The 17,235-nt window shown below is 37.7% G+C and overlaps 1 long non-coding RNA gene across 1 annotated transcript in view; it reads left to right on the top strand.

The window, feature by feature from the left end:
• The window catches only part of LOC124528613 (uncharacterized), a 167,744-nt gene extending 150,813 nt beyond the window's left edge, over nucleotides 1-16,931 (top strand). The window contains exon 3 of the long non-coding RNA XR_006966195.1: nucleotides 15,930-16,931. This is a non-coding gene — a long non-coding RNA (uncharacterized LOC124528613). The remainder of the gene's footprint in view (nucleotides 1-15,929) is intronic.
• The last annotated feature ends 304 nt before the right edge of the window (nucleotides 16,932-17,235 follow it).

Raw genomic sequence — 17,235 nt, 5'->3', positions numbered from 1 at the left:
GGAAATATGTATAGAATTTGCCCTGTTCTGTTACACAGATGGCAATACTCAGTGGCTCCCAGTATTTAGTCATTTCTCTTCGCAAGGAAATATTAAATATGGAACATCTTTCTTCTCAGAGTAAGACCATCTTTAGGTCACCAAGGGCCCATTTGTCACTATTTAATTGAAAATAATATGGGTTCTGAATCATATAGTGAAAGTAATGGTAAATATAATTACCATTTAATAACATAGCCTTTATTATTAATAGCTACTGTGTTGGCCAACCTTAGAGTCACTCTTTTACATGATTGTTGTATCCCTGTGTCCAAATGTGGCTCTTGGTCTTTAGAATAATATTCTCCTTTTTTACCCAAATTTGTCGGTCTTTGCTAACCAAAGGCTTGCTGTGGACTGATCAAAATTGCTGTGGACATGGGACAAGCACTATGGATAATGACTAACTTGATGGAACAGCCTCAATTAGGTCCTCATCTCTGACATTATCCAGGCTGGTTGGGCTTGGAACCATAGGATGTGTGTGTAGACATCTGTCATCAAGTTTTTGTTTTTAAAAAATAAGAAGTTGAAGAGTGTAAATTTTACTAGATTTGGAGAATTGAAGTTCTTGGAACATTATAATGATTTATAATATAATTTCTGTGGCTTCCCTGGTTGAGATTTAGGGTCTTTGTTTTGTGGATGCCTTCCTCGTGTGGTAGAAAATCCAATTCTAAGCCAATAACACATTTGTGACAATTCCATAAAGGAAAAATAAACCAAAAAAAAAAAAAAAAAAGCACTTGAGCAACTCGATTTACCAGCTTTGACTAAAAATCTGCCACATCTCACATCTCTCAACAACTCTACCCTCATAGGGAGCACACCTTCTGCTTCCCAGCCCACTGTCCACAGTCACCTTCCACCTTCTGATTGCCTAGGAGGAGGCACTATCAGCAACACGAGGCCTTCGGGATTCGCTTTTTCCTGGGATTCTTTTTGTGTGCTCTTGTTCTGCTGATGGCCCCACACTGTGAACTGTAGCTGCTACTCACCATTGGCAAAGTCCAGAGAATTGGAGAAATCAAGATCCCTTGAGACACTGACACGCAGACTTAGCTAGAGTGATCGGGCCAGGCAGGTTAAGTAACTGCTTGTTTTGTCCTAATGTACTTGTTTTACGAATGTCTATTCACAAGTAGTTTCAGAGTCGTGACATGGAAAAGTTAGGGTATGAGGAATGTGTGTTTAATGTCTGTTCCATTTTTTTGTGGGTGCTTATGGACCATACATGGTTTTCAGCAATTCAGTCATCTTAGCTGGGAATTGAGAAAGGGATCTGTGAAAGTCTATATATAGAAAGAGGTAGTTAAATACAAAAGAAAAACAAGAATATAATTCCTTTGGTTAAAGAGAATACTCTGACAATAAACTGTAATATGAAAGTAATTTTCTCCATTTTAATTAATATCCAGCTAACATCTATATCCAAGCATGAACTTTTTTTCAACATTCTCTTTACTGTGGAGAGTAAAATTAGCCCCATTCTACAGTTAGGAAAATGGAGATACATAAAACATCCAAGGGTCTCTTCCAATATAGCAAAGAGCCAGACAAAAGCTAATGACTTACAGATGTAGGATATTTTTCAAAGAAGATGCGACAAATCATGTTATCTTTGATGTAACATGTGTAGAACCAACACAAATGTTTGCTGTTGAAACTTACAATAGTCAGAGGGGGAGAAAATCTTTTTCATCTTTTTTATTTTAAAATTCCTTTGTGTATGTAGTCACTTCTCCAAAACCAAGCCAAGCTATTTTCTATGAATAACTAAATAAATTATGCAGCAAGTTTAATTAAAATTTCCTTGCAATAAATCTTAAAAGTTTCTTTCTCTTTTTACCAATACTTCTTTGGGAGAAAAACTCAGGCTTGATGAGAGTGGCCAACACTAATGTCTTCCTCTTTCTCCCCAAATTCAGTAGACAGGAATAGTTGTTGAACTCAGGAAGTCCCAGCAGTCCTTATCTGGTGAGCCACACTTACTGTGTGCCAGGCACGAAGGTCTCTGCCTCCAAGTGACTTTCAGACCAAAGGTGATAGCTAAGACAAGTGTGCTCTTAGGAGTGAACACAGACAGCCACAGCAGCGTATGGGAGGTCTTCAGATTTGATTTGTGAAAAAAGCGAGAACCAAACTAGTACCTAAAATATGTGTAGGAATTAGCCTGGTGAAGGAGTGTGCCTGGTGAAGGATTGTAAGTAATGCTTCAGAAAGGTAGAACAGAATATGAAAAGACCTGGAAGAGGGAGAGCTTGCAGTGTTTTAGAAGATCCCAGAGAAATCCAGGGTGATAGAAGCGATGGTAAGTGGGAATAATTTACCTATTGGAATCTCCTGTTTGCACTTTTCGAATATATTAAATTTACAGACACTCAGTAGTGTGGTAGGTTGAACAGATGTTTATTGAGATACTTATTGAGATTATATTCCTGATTTTGGAAGAACTACCTATTCATTTGGGGAAACTTGGAATATATATATATATAATACATACAAGAAAATAAAATCACCCACAATACCACCAATTTTGATAACCATTGTCAACATTAACTTCTATAGAATATTCATTATATTATTTAATGAGCGTTTTTAGCCTTATTTCATAATATATTTTTTCACAATTTGAGTATATTCCTCCTTTTGCATATATATATACATGTATATATTGATATGTATATTGATGATATATATTCCATTCATTTTTAATTTTTACAATGTTTATTTATTTTAGAGAGAGAGAGACAGACAGACAGAGAGACAGAGAGGCAGAGCATGAGCAGGGAAGGGGCAGAGAGAGAGGGACACAGAATCTGAAGCAGGCTCCAGGCTCTGACCTGTCAGCACAGAGCCCAATGTGGGGCTCGAACTCACGACCTGTGAGGTCATGACCTGAACCGAAGTTGGATGCCTAACTGACTGAGCCACCCAAGCACCCAATGTTTATTTATTTTTGAGAGAGAGAGAAAGAGAGAGGGAGGGAGACAGAGTGAGTAGGGGAGGGGCAGAGAGAGAGGGAGACACAGAATCCGAAGCAGGCTCCAGCCTCTGAGCTGTCAGCACAGAGCCTGACCAGGGGCTCAAACTCATGAGCCACAAGATCATGACGTGAGCTGAAGTCGGACGCTTAACCGAGTGAGCCATGCAGGCACCTCTATTCCATTCATTTTAAAATAATTTTAATTAGGGGCGCCTGGGTGGCGCAGTCGGTTAAGCGTCCGACTTCAGCTCAGGTCATGATCTCGCGGTCCGTGGGTTCGAGCCCCGCGTCGGGCTCTGGGCTGATGGCCCAGAGCCTGGAGCCTGTTTCTGATTCTGTGTCTCCCTCTCTCTCTGCCCCTCCCCCGTTCATGCTCTGTCTCGCTCTGTCCCAAAAATAAATAAAAAACGTTGAAAAAAAAATTTTTTAAATAAAATAATTTTAATTACATAATTTACAAATATATTCTAATTTTGTATGTTTTTATAAAACTATACATTCGGTGTGTAACTTTTGGCCCAGTTGAAATTAATTTGTAAGCTATCAAGCTGTCGTATTTCGAAGAGTTGGGGCTCATACAGGCCTCTATTCATTAGTTTTAAAACACCACTGTGAAATGGCAAGTATTATTATCACTATACTGCAAATGGGGTATGCAGAGCAGACAGTGGTTGCATTAACCAAGACAAGGCTAGAAATAAACTGGGATTATTTTGAAAGTAGGTAGGGTATAAATTATAAGTGAAATTAAAAAACGGTGATCTATATTTCTATTGAAAAGCCTCATCTCTTTGAAATGATAATGCATAAAACATACTGGCTCTCTATTACTTTTCCATAAATTAAGAATCAAACCTGACCTTGGGAAGTCCACATGGATATCAATGGAAAGTTAAGCCACTTACATATGAAGAGTTATTGCCAGAACCTTGCCTGAAAGCTTACACAGTATATTAGAGCTTCTAAAAGATTAAGTCAAATATGGATGTTGAAGTTAAAGTACACATAGATGTGCACATGTGCAAACACACACACACACACACACACACACACACACACAGAATTTTAAGACCAAAAGTAGCACCAGAGCCAGTTTCATGATATTTTTATTAGTAATCTTTACTTGGGCACAATTTCACTTGAAGCTGGTGGGATTTTTTTTTCCGGAGTCAAGTCTGCAGAATCAAGCCTGTTGGGACTCAGCAAACCACAACAGACGTCATCAGATCTCTGGTGCTTCAGGATATACATACTGATCACTGCAGGGGTCGGGGAAGGGTTCTTCTTTCTTTCTTTTTTCTTTTCTTTTTTTGTATTTTTTTTTTTTTGCTTGCGTAAGCTCACACAATTATCAGCGGATATAACCCTTGCCTTTCTTTGAAGTGTGAGCTATCAAAAACTAAATAAACCAGATGAGTTCTTTTCTGATTCAAGGTGACAGAGCAGACCAATGTCTGAATGACCTTTCTTTTTAAGGATGGAAATAGAATTACAAATTTACTACATCTAATTTGCACCTTTCTTTGAAAAGGTGGCACTCCAAAAGAAATTCTCACGTGCCTTTCCCCCTAAGAATAAGTAACAAAACTGAAAATAAGAGAATGGCAGGATGATTGACCACACAATACGTGAAGTTAGCCAGAGAATGAGGGGGAAATTGCCACCCAGGAAAGAAAGTGACAAACATTGGGTCGATGGCATTCAGATAACCCCTGTTCTCCTCGTGACCAGATAAATATACATTCTTGATTCTCAGATTCCTTCCATTCTTGGTGCAATAGTTGAAAATAAAATTTAACCAGGTTTTGGCATTTTCATCTTTTCTGGGAATACTTCTAAATGACCTAGGGGAAATTTTCTAAACCAAAGAACAGTTTTGGCAGCAGAAACAAGCCTCAGTATGTATTATGATTGAGACAAAGTAATTTAGCCTTTTACTCATGCAAGGATTTATGAAAACATCTACGTTAGGAAGAATAAAGCAAATTTGACATTGTAGAAGAATCTTTTACATTTTCTTATTTTAACTCTATAAAAGAAAAATATGATTGATGATTTGCTAATAAACAAGAAGAACTTAACTAGATTATTAATGTCAGTCTTGTAATTTACTCTGATAGAATTAAGTTCTCAATTGTACCGTATTTGTTCTATTTCTTTTGCTGCTTTCTCTGTTGTAACCCCTCTGGGCTTTATTTTTCTCATCTGTACAATGGGGATCATAGTTCCTATTCCAAACGTTTGCTGGGATGATTAGATGATACAATATAAGTAAAATGTCTAACCCCATGGCTGTACACAGTAGATTCTTTCTGATTCATTCCTTTCTACCTTCTTATTTTCTATGGCATTTGAAAAAAGTATGTGAGGACTTCAGTGGATTAATTGTGTAAAGTCCAACTAGTAAGGGCACAAAGTCAAGTATGTGTAAAGGAGCTACCATTTATGAGTGCTAACTACGTACCTGGCACATAATAAATGCTTTATAAATATTAGTTATTATCGTACCACACCTCATTTTATCCTCACAATAACTCTGGAGAGTGTTTATTTTCATTCTCATTTTCCAGTTGATGAAACTAAAGCTTGGGAGGTAAAGTAACTTGCCCAATGTCACACAGCAGGATTATGACAGAGCCAGAATTTCAACTGAGATCTGCTCCAGAGCTCCTGGCCTCACCCCTGCACCATGCCACAGCTACTGAAATATTGGGCAGGAAAGCCTTGGGCAAATTTAATCATCTGGAACAGAACAGAGAAACCAGAAGTAAGCCAAAAGGACCTCTGAAAATAAAAGACAAAATAGCTAAATTCTCATGTGTGCATTCTAAGAGAAATTCTTGGTAGCTAAGCTCTAAGCCTACTTATTTAAAGAACAATGCACTCTGGGGACTTTGGTGCCTCAGTCAGTTAAATCCCTTACTCTTGGTTTCTGCTCAGGTTCCGATCTCACGGTTCGTGCATTCAAGCCTTGCATCAGGCACTGAGCTGACAGCATGGAGCCTGCTTGGGATTCTCTCTCTCTCCCTCTTTCTCTGCTCCTCCCCTGCTCATGCACTCTCTCTCTCATTCTCTCTCTCTCTCTCTCTCTCTCTCTCTCTCTCTCAAAATAAATAGATAAACTTTAAAAGAAAAAAAAAAAGAATAATGCATTACAAGGACATTAACCAGCTTGGTTATCTGGTTTCGTGGACTCTAGAAGATTCAAAGAAGTAGAATTGAAAGTAAGGACAGGTTACTATAGCCAAATGCCTTGAAAACAATACAAATAACTTCTGTAAACCTGTCAAATGCTGACCCCAGGTTTTTTTTGATGTTTATTTATTTTTTGAGAGAGAGACAGAGACAGAGACAGAGACAGAGAGAGACAGTGTGAGTGAGGGAGGAGCAGAGAGAGAGGGAGACACAGAATCTGAAGCAGGCTCCAGGCTCTGAGCTGTCAGCACAGAGCCCAACGCGGGGCTCGAACTCACAAACTGTGAGATCATGACCTAAGCTGAAGTCAGACATTTAACCGGCTGAGCCACCCAGATGCCCCTGACCCCAAATTTTTAAAAACCATAGTAGCCTGTGCCATTTAGCATAGGAGCAAATGACCTGAAAACACTCAAATAATCCTTGAGGTACAACTGATATTCATCATAAAGTCATTTAAACTGTTAAATTGTTAAAGCAGATCAGAATTATATTACATATTTCACAGGAAAAAACAAATTTCATCCAAATATATGGATTTTTTTAGTTCAGGGACTTAAATAGGAAATAATCAATGAAGCTTAAACACACCTCCTCTGTTGACAGTATTAGTTAAAGGGTTATGACAAAATTAATCTTTTCATCATTAACCCTGAGAATTTAACAACATAAACTTTCATCTTTGCCTTACTGGACTTTCTTCCATCATATATACATTTTTGAATTGGGTTATCAAGGTTGTATTAATGGCAAGCTTATATCAGGCAATATTCAAACTGATAGAGTAAATGGGTTCTCACAAGGTTTAGGAAGGAGCTGTCAGCTTTTAATCTTACCACTAATAGTTTAACATAAAGTGTGATCAGAAAAAAAATGAATACATTTACTGGAAAAACACGAATTCCTAAACATTCTCACATCAAGCATTTTTGACGGAACCTGTTCTATTTCAACATCTTTACAACATTAATTTCACAGCACTGGGTAGTTAAGGACTATGATGGCAGTGGATCAAATAGCCAGGGAAACTATCAACAGTATTAAACAGTGACCTAGGATTTTAAAAGCCACAATTGTGTTTTGACTTTTATCTGTAACTCTTCAGGCGTCTTGGGACAAATCATTTGATGGCCAGAGGAATCCCAATCTCAGCATGACTGGTGGGACGGAATAGATTCAGCCCCAGATTGCAGATTACTGAATCCAAAATAAGTCAGGGAGACACCAACCCACCCCCAGAATCCTTGGAAAGCCCATAAATGAGGACCAGACAAAACAGCACCTGAGAGATGGACTGATTTTTCTTTCACCTGTTTCTTCGTTTAGAGCATTACTTCAGCACATTCCCTATTTAGTCTCAGACTCCTGTTATGTAATCCACTTTCACGGTAGCTCCATACAGGTGAAATCAATATGGAATCATTTGAGGTCTATATTCTTCACCTGAAGACTGCGTCCTTCTCCTAAGTGGTCTTGGACAGACATGGAGGTATCATACAATGGACTTAGCACATGAGCATTATGGCCAACCTGACTAAATGCAATCAACTCCTCAGCATCACAAATAATCTTGAACCCAATCCAGTCAAGAAAAAGAAGGCCATCGCTTGGTATCTGGACTGTCATGCTATTTGGAAATGAAAACCTTTGAACACTCTAGGCGATGAAAAGAACACGATGCCTTCAAAACAAAATACAAAATCTTACGTTATCTTAAGAATTCCAAAAAAGTTCTGATGTTTCTTGAGATATTTATTTCCATACTTTAATATATATATAGAAAAATATTCTTATTATAAAAAATTTGGGATGACCCTGTTTCACTGACCACCTAAATCTAGACTTAGTCTACTTATTAACTGATTTTTGTGACCGAGCATTGCTCATATTCAGTGGTGTATGCCTGGGCATGCCCCTTCCTCTGATAGGCCCAAAAATGTCTCATGGCCATCCACCCATCTTAGTCTTTATTTTTACAAAAATGTAGTCTCTTTTTATGTCCACTTCGTGAAATCTATATGCATATTACTAATTGAATTCTTTAAAATACATTCCTAGAAGTAAATACTACAGAAATACAAAGTATTATTCTTAATGGCTTACTCCTGAGATAAATAAAAATTTCTCTGGGGATAAAGGGTTCAGTGAAATAAGATGAATAGGGTGAAGGACATTCCAGGACTATCTAGCCAATATTTTTCTAGTACACAGGGTGCCTTGCAAGAATTTAATTGGTTCATACGATTAAGAAATTAATTCCCGGGGTGCCTGGGTGGCTCAGTTGGTTAAGCATCTGACTCTTGATCTCAGCTCAAGTCTTGAGCTCAGGGTCATGAGTTCAAGCCCCACATTGGGCTCCATGCTGGGGCATGGAGCCTACTTTAAATAAAAAGAGGAAAGAAATTAATTCCTAGAAAACAAATTTATTTTATTTTATTTTATTTTATTTTATTTTATTTTATTTTAGAGAGAAAGAGAGAATGAGAGCAGGGGAGAGGTGTGGAGGGGGAGAGAGAAAGAGAAAGAACGAGAGAGAGAGAGAGAGAGAATCTTATCCAGGCTTCGCACTCAGTGCAGAGCCCCACTAGGGCTCAGTCTCACGACCCTGGATCATGAGTTGAGCAGAAATCAAGACTCGGGCTCAACCAACTGAACCACCCAGGCACCCTGAAAACAAATTTTTAAATTATTAATTATTTTTTGTTTATGATAGCACATAACCATTGAATATTTTGTTATTGTATTTGTGTGCTTGTTTATGTGTTTACTTTCTGACTCTTCTTACTGGGATGTAAAGTCTGACTTGTTCAAAGCTTTGCTTCCTTCCTAGATGAGGGCCACATTCTATGGAAGGTGCTTAATAAATGTTGTTCAGTGCTGTTAAATTCCAGTCTTGGCTATTGACAAGTGCAAGAAGAATGAAGTACTGTGCCTCTGAGACTACCTGGAAAAGATTTGTCACCAAGGGTCACACTCCCGTAAGAAATCTCTTGAGTTCTTTCATTATAGGCACCATCCTCTGGAAATAATAATAATAATAATAATAATAAAGAAAATAGAAGGCTTTGAGATTGCTTTATTTTTTTCAGGCCATGGAGATATTATTTAGAAAATTGCTACTTTAATCCTCTAAATGATGTTCCTAAGGCCTGAAGAGGTAAAGGAATTTCCCAGAGTGTTTTATCTACCAGTCAGGAGCAAGCTTCTTACAGTGTCCTAAGGGATTGACTTACAAGGGGACAATGCCTTACCAAGAAAACCTTTGATAATTCATTAACTATATCCTTTCATGGAAAATGAGGGAAGAATGGCATTTTAAAAATTCTCCTCTAGGAACAATTATGCTATGGAGGGTTTCTAGAGGTTTAGGGAGAAACTAGTTCAGTATTCAATATTTATGACTATTTAGATCAAGCTAAAAAATTTTTAATTTTAACCTGTTTTAGAGAATTAGATCTGAAGAATCGTCTAGATGATCTGAAACACATGTTAGAAGTTAGAACATGAGGGGAAAATGGTGGCAGACCAATATTAAAGTAAAGGGCCCAGTGCCGATAACCTCTAGGGTCTTAGATTACCCTTTAAGATCATTATTAGTGTAAACCTGGACTTCTTTTTTCTTTTCTCTTTAGTTTTTTTTTTTTCATCTTTGTCTTCTTTTTCTCCTATCTCCTTGACTAGTCCACACTAAATATATACACTCTATTTTTCCTAACTTTTGCCTCTTCTATCTTTTTGCCTTCATATATCACTTTCTGGTTGTACTGATGGCCCCAGGGCTAAAGGGGTTACTGGTGCCGGCTCCATAGAGAAGAGAGCAGATCATTTGAAGGAAATGACAATAGCTGCCTCTTATGGAGTACCTACTTTGTGCCTGGCCTTGTTCTATACATTTTCTATAAATATTTGCATTTAATCCTCTCAATTGGCCCAAAAACTCAGTCTAAGTTTTCCAACATCCTGGTTCTACTGGTGAGTGGGGCTGTTTTGGTTGATTTGCTTCTGAAAACTGTATCTTTAAAGGTTCTAAAGGAAACCCCCCAAGAAATGGCAACTTGAAGAAAGTGGATGTAAGTGGCACATTTGACCAATAGGTTAGAGACAAGAAAGATACAACAACTGAGGATCTCCCAAGTGAAATCTCAAGTGCTTTTGTATAACCAATCTCTTTTATTTGCATGTTAGTTTTCTTGGGGGAAAATGTGACTTTACCAACCTTGTTAATGGGGGAAAAGTCCTAACCCTTCAGTAATTTCAAGAAAACCAGTATATGGTTTAGGTCAAAAAGAGTACTTGATTTTGCAACACCAGTATCCCTTCTGAGGTTTTTCAAAAATGCTGTGGCCATCCCACACAGAACTCTCTTCATGTTTTTGCCACAAAAACAATAGTGCTATTTCAGCACTCACTGTAATCGAGACCACTTTACGAGGTGCTCTCAGGAAGCTATCAGAGAAATAAATGCCTGTGCTCCTATGATCTAATATCATAAAAATGAAATACAAAATTTACATGCAAAATGGACATAGAGGCAAATGCTAAATAAAACAAGGCATTAATTATAATGTGTCTAATATGTGTTGAGAGTCATAGAATAATTTGATTTAATTGGATTTAGTCAAAGATTTGGAGTATTTACAGGTTTCTCACATAAGCAAATGAATTTGTTCATTATTAGTAGTACAGGAAAAGGGGAATACCAAAATAGTTGAGCATCCTGAAGGTCAGAATGATTTGCCCAGGGTTTGTACTTTCCTTTCCTTAGGAATATTTCTCAAGAGCCAAGACCTTCTGTCACTTTGCAATACCTTTATAAAAGAAGGTACTATGTAAAGATGATGTGAAATGTATAGGTTCACACTTCCCTGATGGAAGAACTATGGATATAAATGACTAAATAACCAAAGTTACTATGGGGAAGTAAAGCCAAAGAAAGGAACTGAGGCAGAAAACAGAAGATGCCTGGTCTACTGGAAACATGGTTGTCCTCAGCTTCATCTCTGATCTAGGACCCCAGGACAGAAATCAGCTGGGCCAGATCTGAATTGCCCACATGTGTTGTCATCTGTGCAAAAGGTGACCCAAGTTATTTCTTTAACACTCGGAGACACTTAAGGCTCTTTTCCCCCTCTTTTCTGGCCAAGCTGTCTAGAAAACACAGATGCATCGGGCATCTGTGATGAAATTGTAAGCAGCCTTGCTAAATGGCTCCCAAAGGACAGTATCTGTCCAATGTCTTGGGTAAATCTAGTGGACATCATTCACCAGTTCCACATCATCATTCTCTGGTTCTTCAGACTGGGGAGTTTGGGTCCAGGACAACAGAATTGCTGCTGAAATTATGTTTAAATAATATAGAAACTACTCTGATGATCTTTTATCACAATTCCCAAATAGTTCCAGTGCATAGCAATGGCAGTCACAAGTTATGGTATGGGTAAATGAAGTCACCCTTCATAATAAATAGAGTTATTTTAGCAGTGTAGAGTCTGATTTGAAGAAACCTCCCCATTGTTGGAGGGACGTTCATCCAAAGCTTTAAAAATGTCCATGTGCACCATGTTCTTTCTTGCTGGTCATACTGAGAAAGCAAGACTTTCTTCAGCACTTCCTGGGTGAAGGTGTGGCCAAGATCTAATGCCCAACCTGATATTGACAGGCATGACTTCATGGCAGTAAATATGGCTTGAGAAACAGGAGATGTAATCCTGCTATGAAGAACAGCTATAAAAATAGGTGCCGAGATGTCAAAATTATTCTTTCTTTTCTTCTGACTTTCTTCATTTAACTGTTTATTATGATATAGCCAGATATAGTTATAATCTATGAATCAAGCAGAGTACCTACTGCTTTATACAATACCTTAGCCACACAGAGAGTGTTAAGAGGGAATGCTCTAGAATCAGCCTGCTGTGGTTCAAATCACCTTCTAAAGCTTGATCGCATCTGAATCTTGAGAAAATTACTTTCGTGATGGGGGGGGGGTCATAATAGTGCCTACCTCATCTGGGTTCTCATAAGGATAAAATAAGGCATTTCATACTAAATGTTGAGTGCCATGACCAGCTACATAAACACTCAACGGAAATGCTTTGCTCAGGTCTGTGGCAATCCAGGGCTTAAGGTGTTTGATAATGCTTCATTATTGGTAAAGGATTGAATGTTTGTGTCCTGCCAAAATTCTTGTGTTAAAACACTAATTCCAATATGTTGGTATTAGGAGATGGGGCCTGTGGGAGGTAAATACATCATGAGAGTAGAACTCTCATGAGTGAGATTAGTGCCCTTATTAGAAAAGGCTCAAGAGAGTCAACCTCTCTCTACCATATGAAGGTATAGCAAGATGGCATCCCCAGGATGAGGACCCTCACCAGAACTTGACCATGATTTTAGACTTCCAGGCTCTGGAACTATGAGAAATAAATCTGCATTGTTTAAGCCACCCAGTCTATGGTCTTTTACTATAGCAGGCAAGGCTTACTAAGCCATGATCTAATTGAAATGCTTAATTTGTTTCTAAAGTCCCTTAAAACTCTAACATTGCATGATTTGTATTTCTTTGCTCTCTTAGAGTAAGAACCTTTCCTAAGCTACCAATTTGCTACGTACATGATATCAACTCACATGAGAAAAGTAATGAGAATATTCTTGAAATTTTTAAATTGTTACATCTAGACTTTAAAAAATTATATCAGCAAATAAAAAATAATCAACAACAAAAAAACCAGCCATGTTTCCCTGGCTAAATACAAACTCTATATAATATAGTTCATAAATTTTTTAGGTCTTAAATAAATTTCTAGCCATTGTCCTCATTGTCAAGATATGGAAAAAAATGCGCTGGAAATAGTTGGTTGCCATCATTATTAATAATAAATACAAATTGAGAACTGTTGAGACCACATTTATATTACAGCACTATAATTCACTGTGCTTTACAGTTATACGTCTATCTTTCTCTATTAAACTTGTAATTTAAGTATAGAGTCCATGTTTTTCTATATCCATCACTTGACATGGGGCACTCAATAAATTGAGAACTACTCAGTGCATGCAGGTTGAATGAATTAATGGGTAAATGAAGGAAAAATCACTAAGATTTTATGTTGCAAAGTATGAAATAATGGTCCCATCTGTCTAAATTGGAAGACAAGACAGAGCATCAGATGCAGATAGTGATACAAATGACATTAACTTACAGATCAATAAAATGGGTTGTTTAAAAAGAAGAGGGAATTTGAAGTGGAACACAAATATTTCATAAAGAAAATGGGACTTTTTCTGAATCTGATGAATGCAAAAATCTTTCCCAACAAAGTAAGCAACAATATATTAGTTTTATAAGGCTTTTGCAACAAATTACCACAAACTTAGTGGCTTAAAACAACACATGTTTATTATCCTATAGTTTGGGAGATGAGAAGTTTGAAATGGGTCTCACAGGGCCAAAATTAAGGTACACACAGGTCTTCAGTCCTTTCTGGAAGCTTTAAGAGGGAATCTGGTTTTTGCCTTTTCTATCTTTTAGAAGTTGCCCTCATACTTGGCTGGAGGGCTCCTTTCTGCCTTCGAAGCCAGTGAATCTCACATCTCACCACTCTGACCCTGAACCTCCTTGCTTCCCTAGTCCACAAGTGAGGACTCGTGATTTCATTGGACCCATGTGATAATCCAGAAGTGTTTACCTATTTTAATGCTGGGTCATTAGCAACCTTAATTGCATCAGGTACCTTCATTCCTTTTTGCCATGTAACCTAATATATTCATAGGTTCTAGCGATTAGAATGTAGACATCTTTGGGAGGCCAATATTCTGTCTACCATACAAAATATGACAGGACATCTGGCATGTGTGGACAACAATGTAATTTTCATAGAAATTTTGTGTGTCAAGTGTAAGTACATTGAGTTTACAGAACTAATTAAGTGGGAACCTTTTTTGAAGGCATTAAATGCTCAACAGAGGGATTTGGACTACATGTATAAGTAATAATTCTCTTTGTGTCAGATTAAAATTGGTATTTTCATCACTTTTTATTTATTACATATTTGAAAATGACGTGATCATAAAGTATGTCCTATTCAGAATGCCACAACTATTAAAGATAAATAAGACTTTACTGAAGGGTTTTTTTTAACAATTAATGAGAGATTTGAAAAACATTTTACTTTTTTACTTGAGAGAGAGAGAGAATGTGCAAGCAGGAGAAAAGGGCAGTGGGTGGAGACAGAGAGAGACAGAGAGACAGAGAGAGAGGGAGAAAATCTCAAGCAGACTCCACACTCAGTGTGGAACCCGACACAGGGCTCAATCCCCCAACCCTGGGACCATGACCTGAGCCTAAGTCAAGAGTCAGAGGCTCAAGTGATTAAGCCACTCAGGCACCCCAAAAAACACATTTTACTAGTAGCTCAAATCAATTGATTCCTTAAAGTTTGAAAGCAGAAAAGTAATAACAGCATTAAAAAGGCATTTTTTAAAAGGTGATTCTGAAATTGACCGCTTATACCCTAATCAAGATACACAGACGTAAGAGTAGTGAGGTATGTGAACATATGCAAGTCAAAGGCAGGTGTATTTTACTTTACACTTAAATAGGCAACAGAACATTAACATCAAAAGCAAAGATGGATCAAAGAACAAAAAAATACAGGATGTCTCATTGTCAGGCTGCCAAATGGATTCAGGAACGGTGGTCACGGAAAAAAGAGAGTAAGAGGACTCAGAGGTTCAGATGAGAAAACAGGGCAGGACCATATGACATAGACAGAAGGTTATGCCAATCATTTTGGATAATTTATGGAATAGAAGAAGCAAAATTTAATTAGCATTTGAATGTGGGGTGGAAAAGAAAGTTACCAAAAGAAACTCTTAAAGAATCTTTTCATGACGAAGACCTTATACATACATCAATGTTGTCAAATATTCTAGTGTGCTAGGCTCTTTCCTTGATAATGGTGCTGTTCTTCTTCTTCTAGAAACGTTATATATCAAAAAGGGGGCTGGGGAGAGTCACTCAGGATGCCTGTACTGTTCTACACAGGGAATGCGTTGTACAATGGTCTATATGCTACCTGTTAAGTGGTCTCACCTTACCTTGACTCTCCTTCCATCACAGAGGAAAACAGGGTCTAAAATTATCTAAAATAATAACCACGATATATTTTAGTTTTAATCTCATATCTTCCAGCTTTCTCTTCCCTGTTTTTTAGTTACCCTGGGAACAACAGGAAATATAGGTGTTAGTAATCACAGGGAAACAGCCTTAGAAAGAATCAGGAAAGACAATGGGAAAAAATATACCAAACTGTGTTTCCAATTACCAGCAGATGCTTCCACTTATTATAAGCGTTCTTATTTAGTTAAATATACAAATTTTTTTAACTGTACAAATTTTTAATTGCGTAAATTGTGGTAGTGTTCTAGCCTCGTGCTCTTGATTGCCCTTGTCTCCCATTCGATTTCACATGCCTGTTGCTTCTGGCATCACTTTCCCACACATACTATCCCTGGAGCTGCATAAATTCTAGGCAATACCTGATAAAGAGTGCAGCCTGTTGCGGAGTTTATCTTATTTATCTCTTGTGTTTTGTTTTGTGTTTCACTGTGGCTGTGACATTACAGTATGTTTCTCTGAGTCAGCAGCACCATTGGCTCCTGACTATAGCTCCATGAATGCCTACTTATTTTTTTTTCCATTTTTGCTTAGCGGGAATCATCTGGCCACCATTCACTCATGCCTGGAATATCACAGTGGGAAAGATTACCAAGCTTCATCCAAAGACCACTTTATAAAGACCTCTGATAAATCAAATGAAGGAGCAGGTCTTGGTGAGAGTATCCTTAATGATGGAGATTCAAGACTCAGAGCCTTGCCTGTATTCTGATTGTTCTAAACATAGCAACAGGACCACAACGAAATGCTGGAAAGAAGAGGGAATGGCAAAACTGGCCTAAGCAAATTTTTTTTCACGTTTGGTCAGAAAAGATTTTCAAAAATAGCCACTTAGTTTTGAAGTTAAGACTCCATCACAGATATTATTCATCACAGGAATTTATATTGGACATTCAACCATATTTTTAAAGTTAATTCACAGGGGAAAAGAAATGAATGAATGAAACAAAATTTAAAAACCACGTAGTTGTTCAATGTCATGAATGTTGCTGGACACAGCCCTGCTCTTACACCGTGGTTCTGGTTGCTTATTTCCAATTGAGACTATCTGACCTGCGCCGGTATTAATTGATTGTTTTCAAGAATCCTACTATGTGTATCTGTAAAGGTTAGGATGTTAGCTGCATTTTCTTTCATAAATAACTAATATGGGAGAGGCAGAAAGTATCTGTTACATGGTAACCCTCTAGCCTTGCTACTGAGTGTGGTCCACCAGCAGCAGCCTTGTCATCCCCAGGAAGCTTGCAAAGTCTCAAGGCCCCACCCAGACCTGCCTGATCAGACTCTGCATGTAATAGGGTCTCCAGGTGATTTATATGTGCATTTACATTTGAGAAGCATTGCTTTGGAGCATCTGCGAGACACCTTCAGGTGTAGATATTTTATGTAACTCATAATCACCAGGAAGTAATAAGTGATAGATGAAAAAATAAAGAATACTTTGAAGAGGCAGTAGGATTATACTCCTACACGTGTAGCAGTTGAAATTTCCTTCTTTGAAATTGACTTTGAACTCCATAAACATAAACATAAATGAATGCCAATGGAACAAATAGGTCCTGTTAGAAGATTATGTGTTTTGCCATCTTATAACTTTCCTTTTATGTTGTTTCCTTTTATGTTATGTAATATTGATAATCTCTCTATATCTTATTAGTGGTCTAGGGTTTTTTTTTTTTTTCATTATTATACTAAGAGGGGAAAAAACCTCGCCCAGGCATTCCTCAGCATTTCCTTGTGGATGTCTAGATAATCTCCCCTCCAGCCTCCTTGAGATCTACTCAGCCTGGCCTAATTCTTAAAAGTTTCCAAAATTCAAACATCCCACCAGCAAAAAAAA

The sequence above is a fragment of the Lynx rufus genome, unplaced genomic scaffold, assembly GCF_022079265.1.
Source record: "Lynx rufus isolate CCGP_SWC_20201006 ecotype Redwood Valley unplaced genomic scaffold, mLynRuf1.p SCAF_6, whole genome shotgun sequence".
NCBI lineage: Eukaryota > Metazoa > Chordata > Mammalia > Carnivora > Felidae > Lynx > Lynx rufus.
Note: the sequence above shows the minus strand (reverse complement) of the source record. Positions and strands in the feature narration are given on the sequence as shown.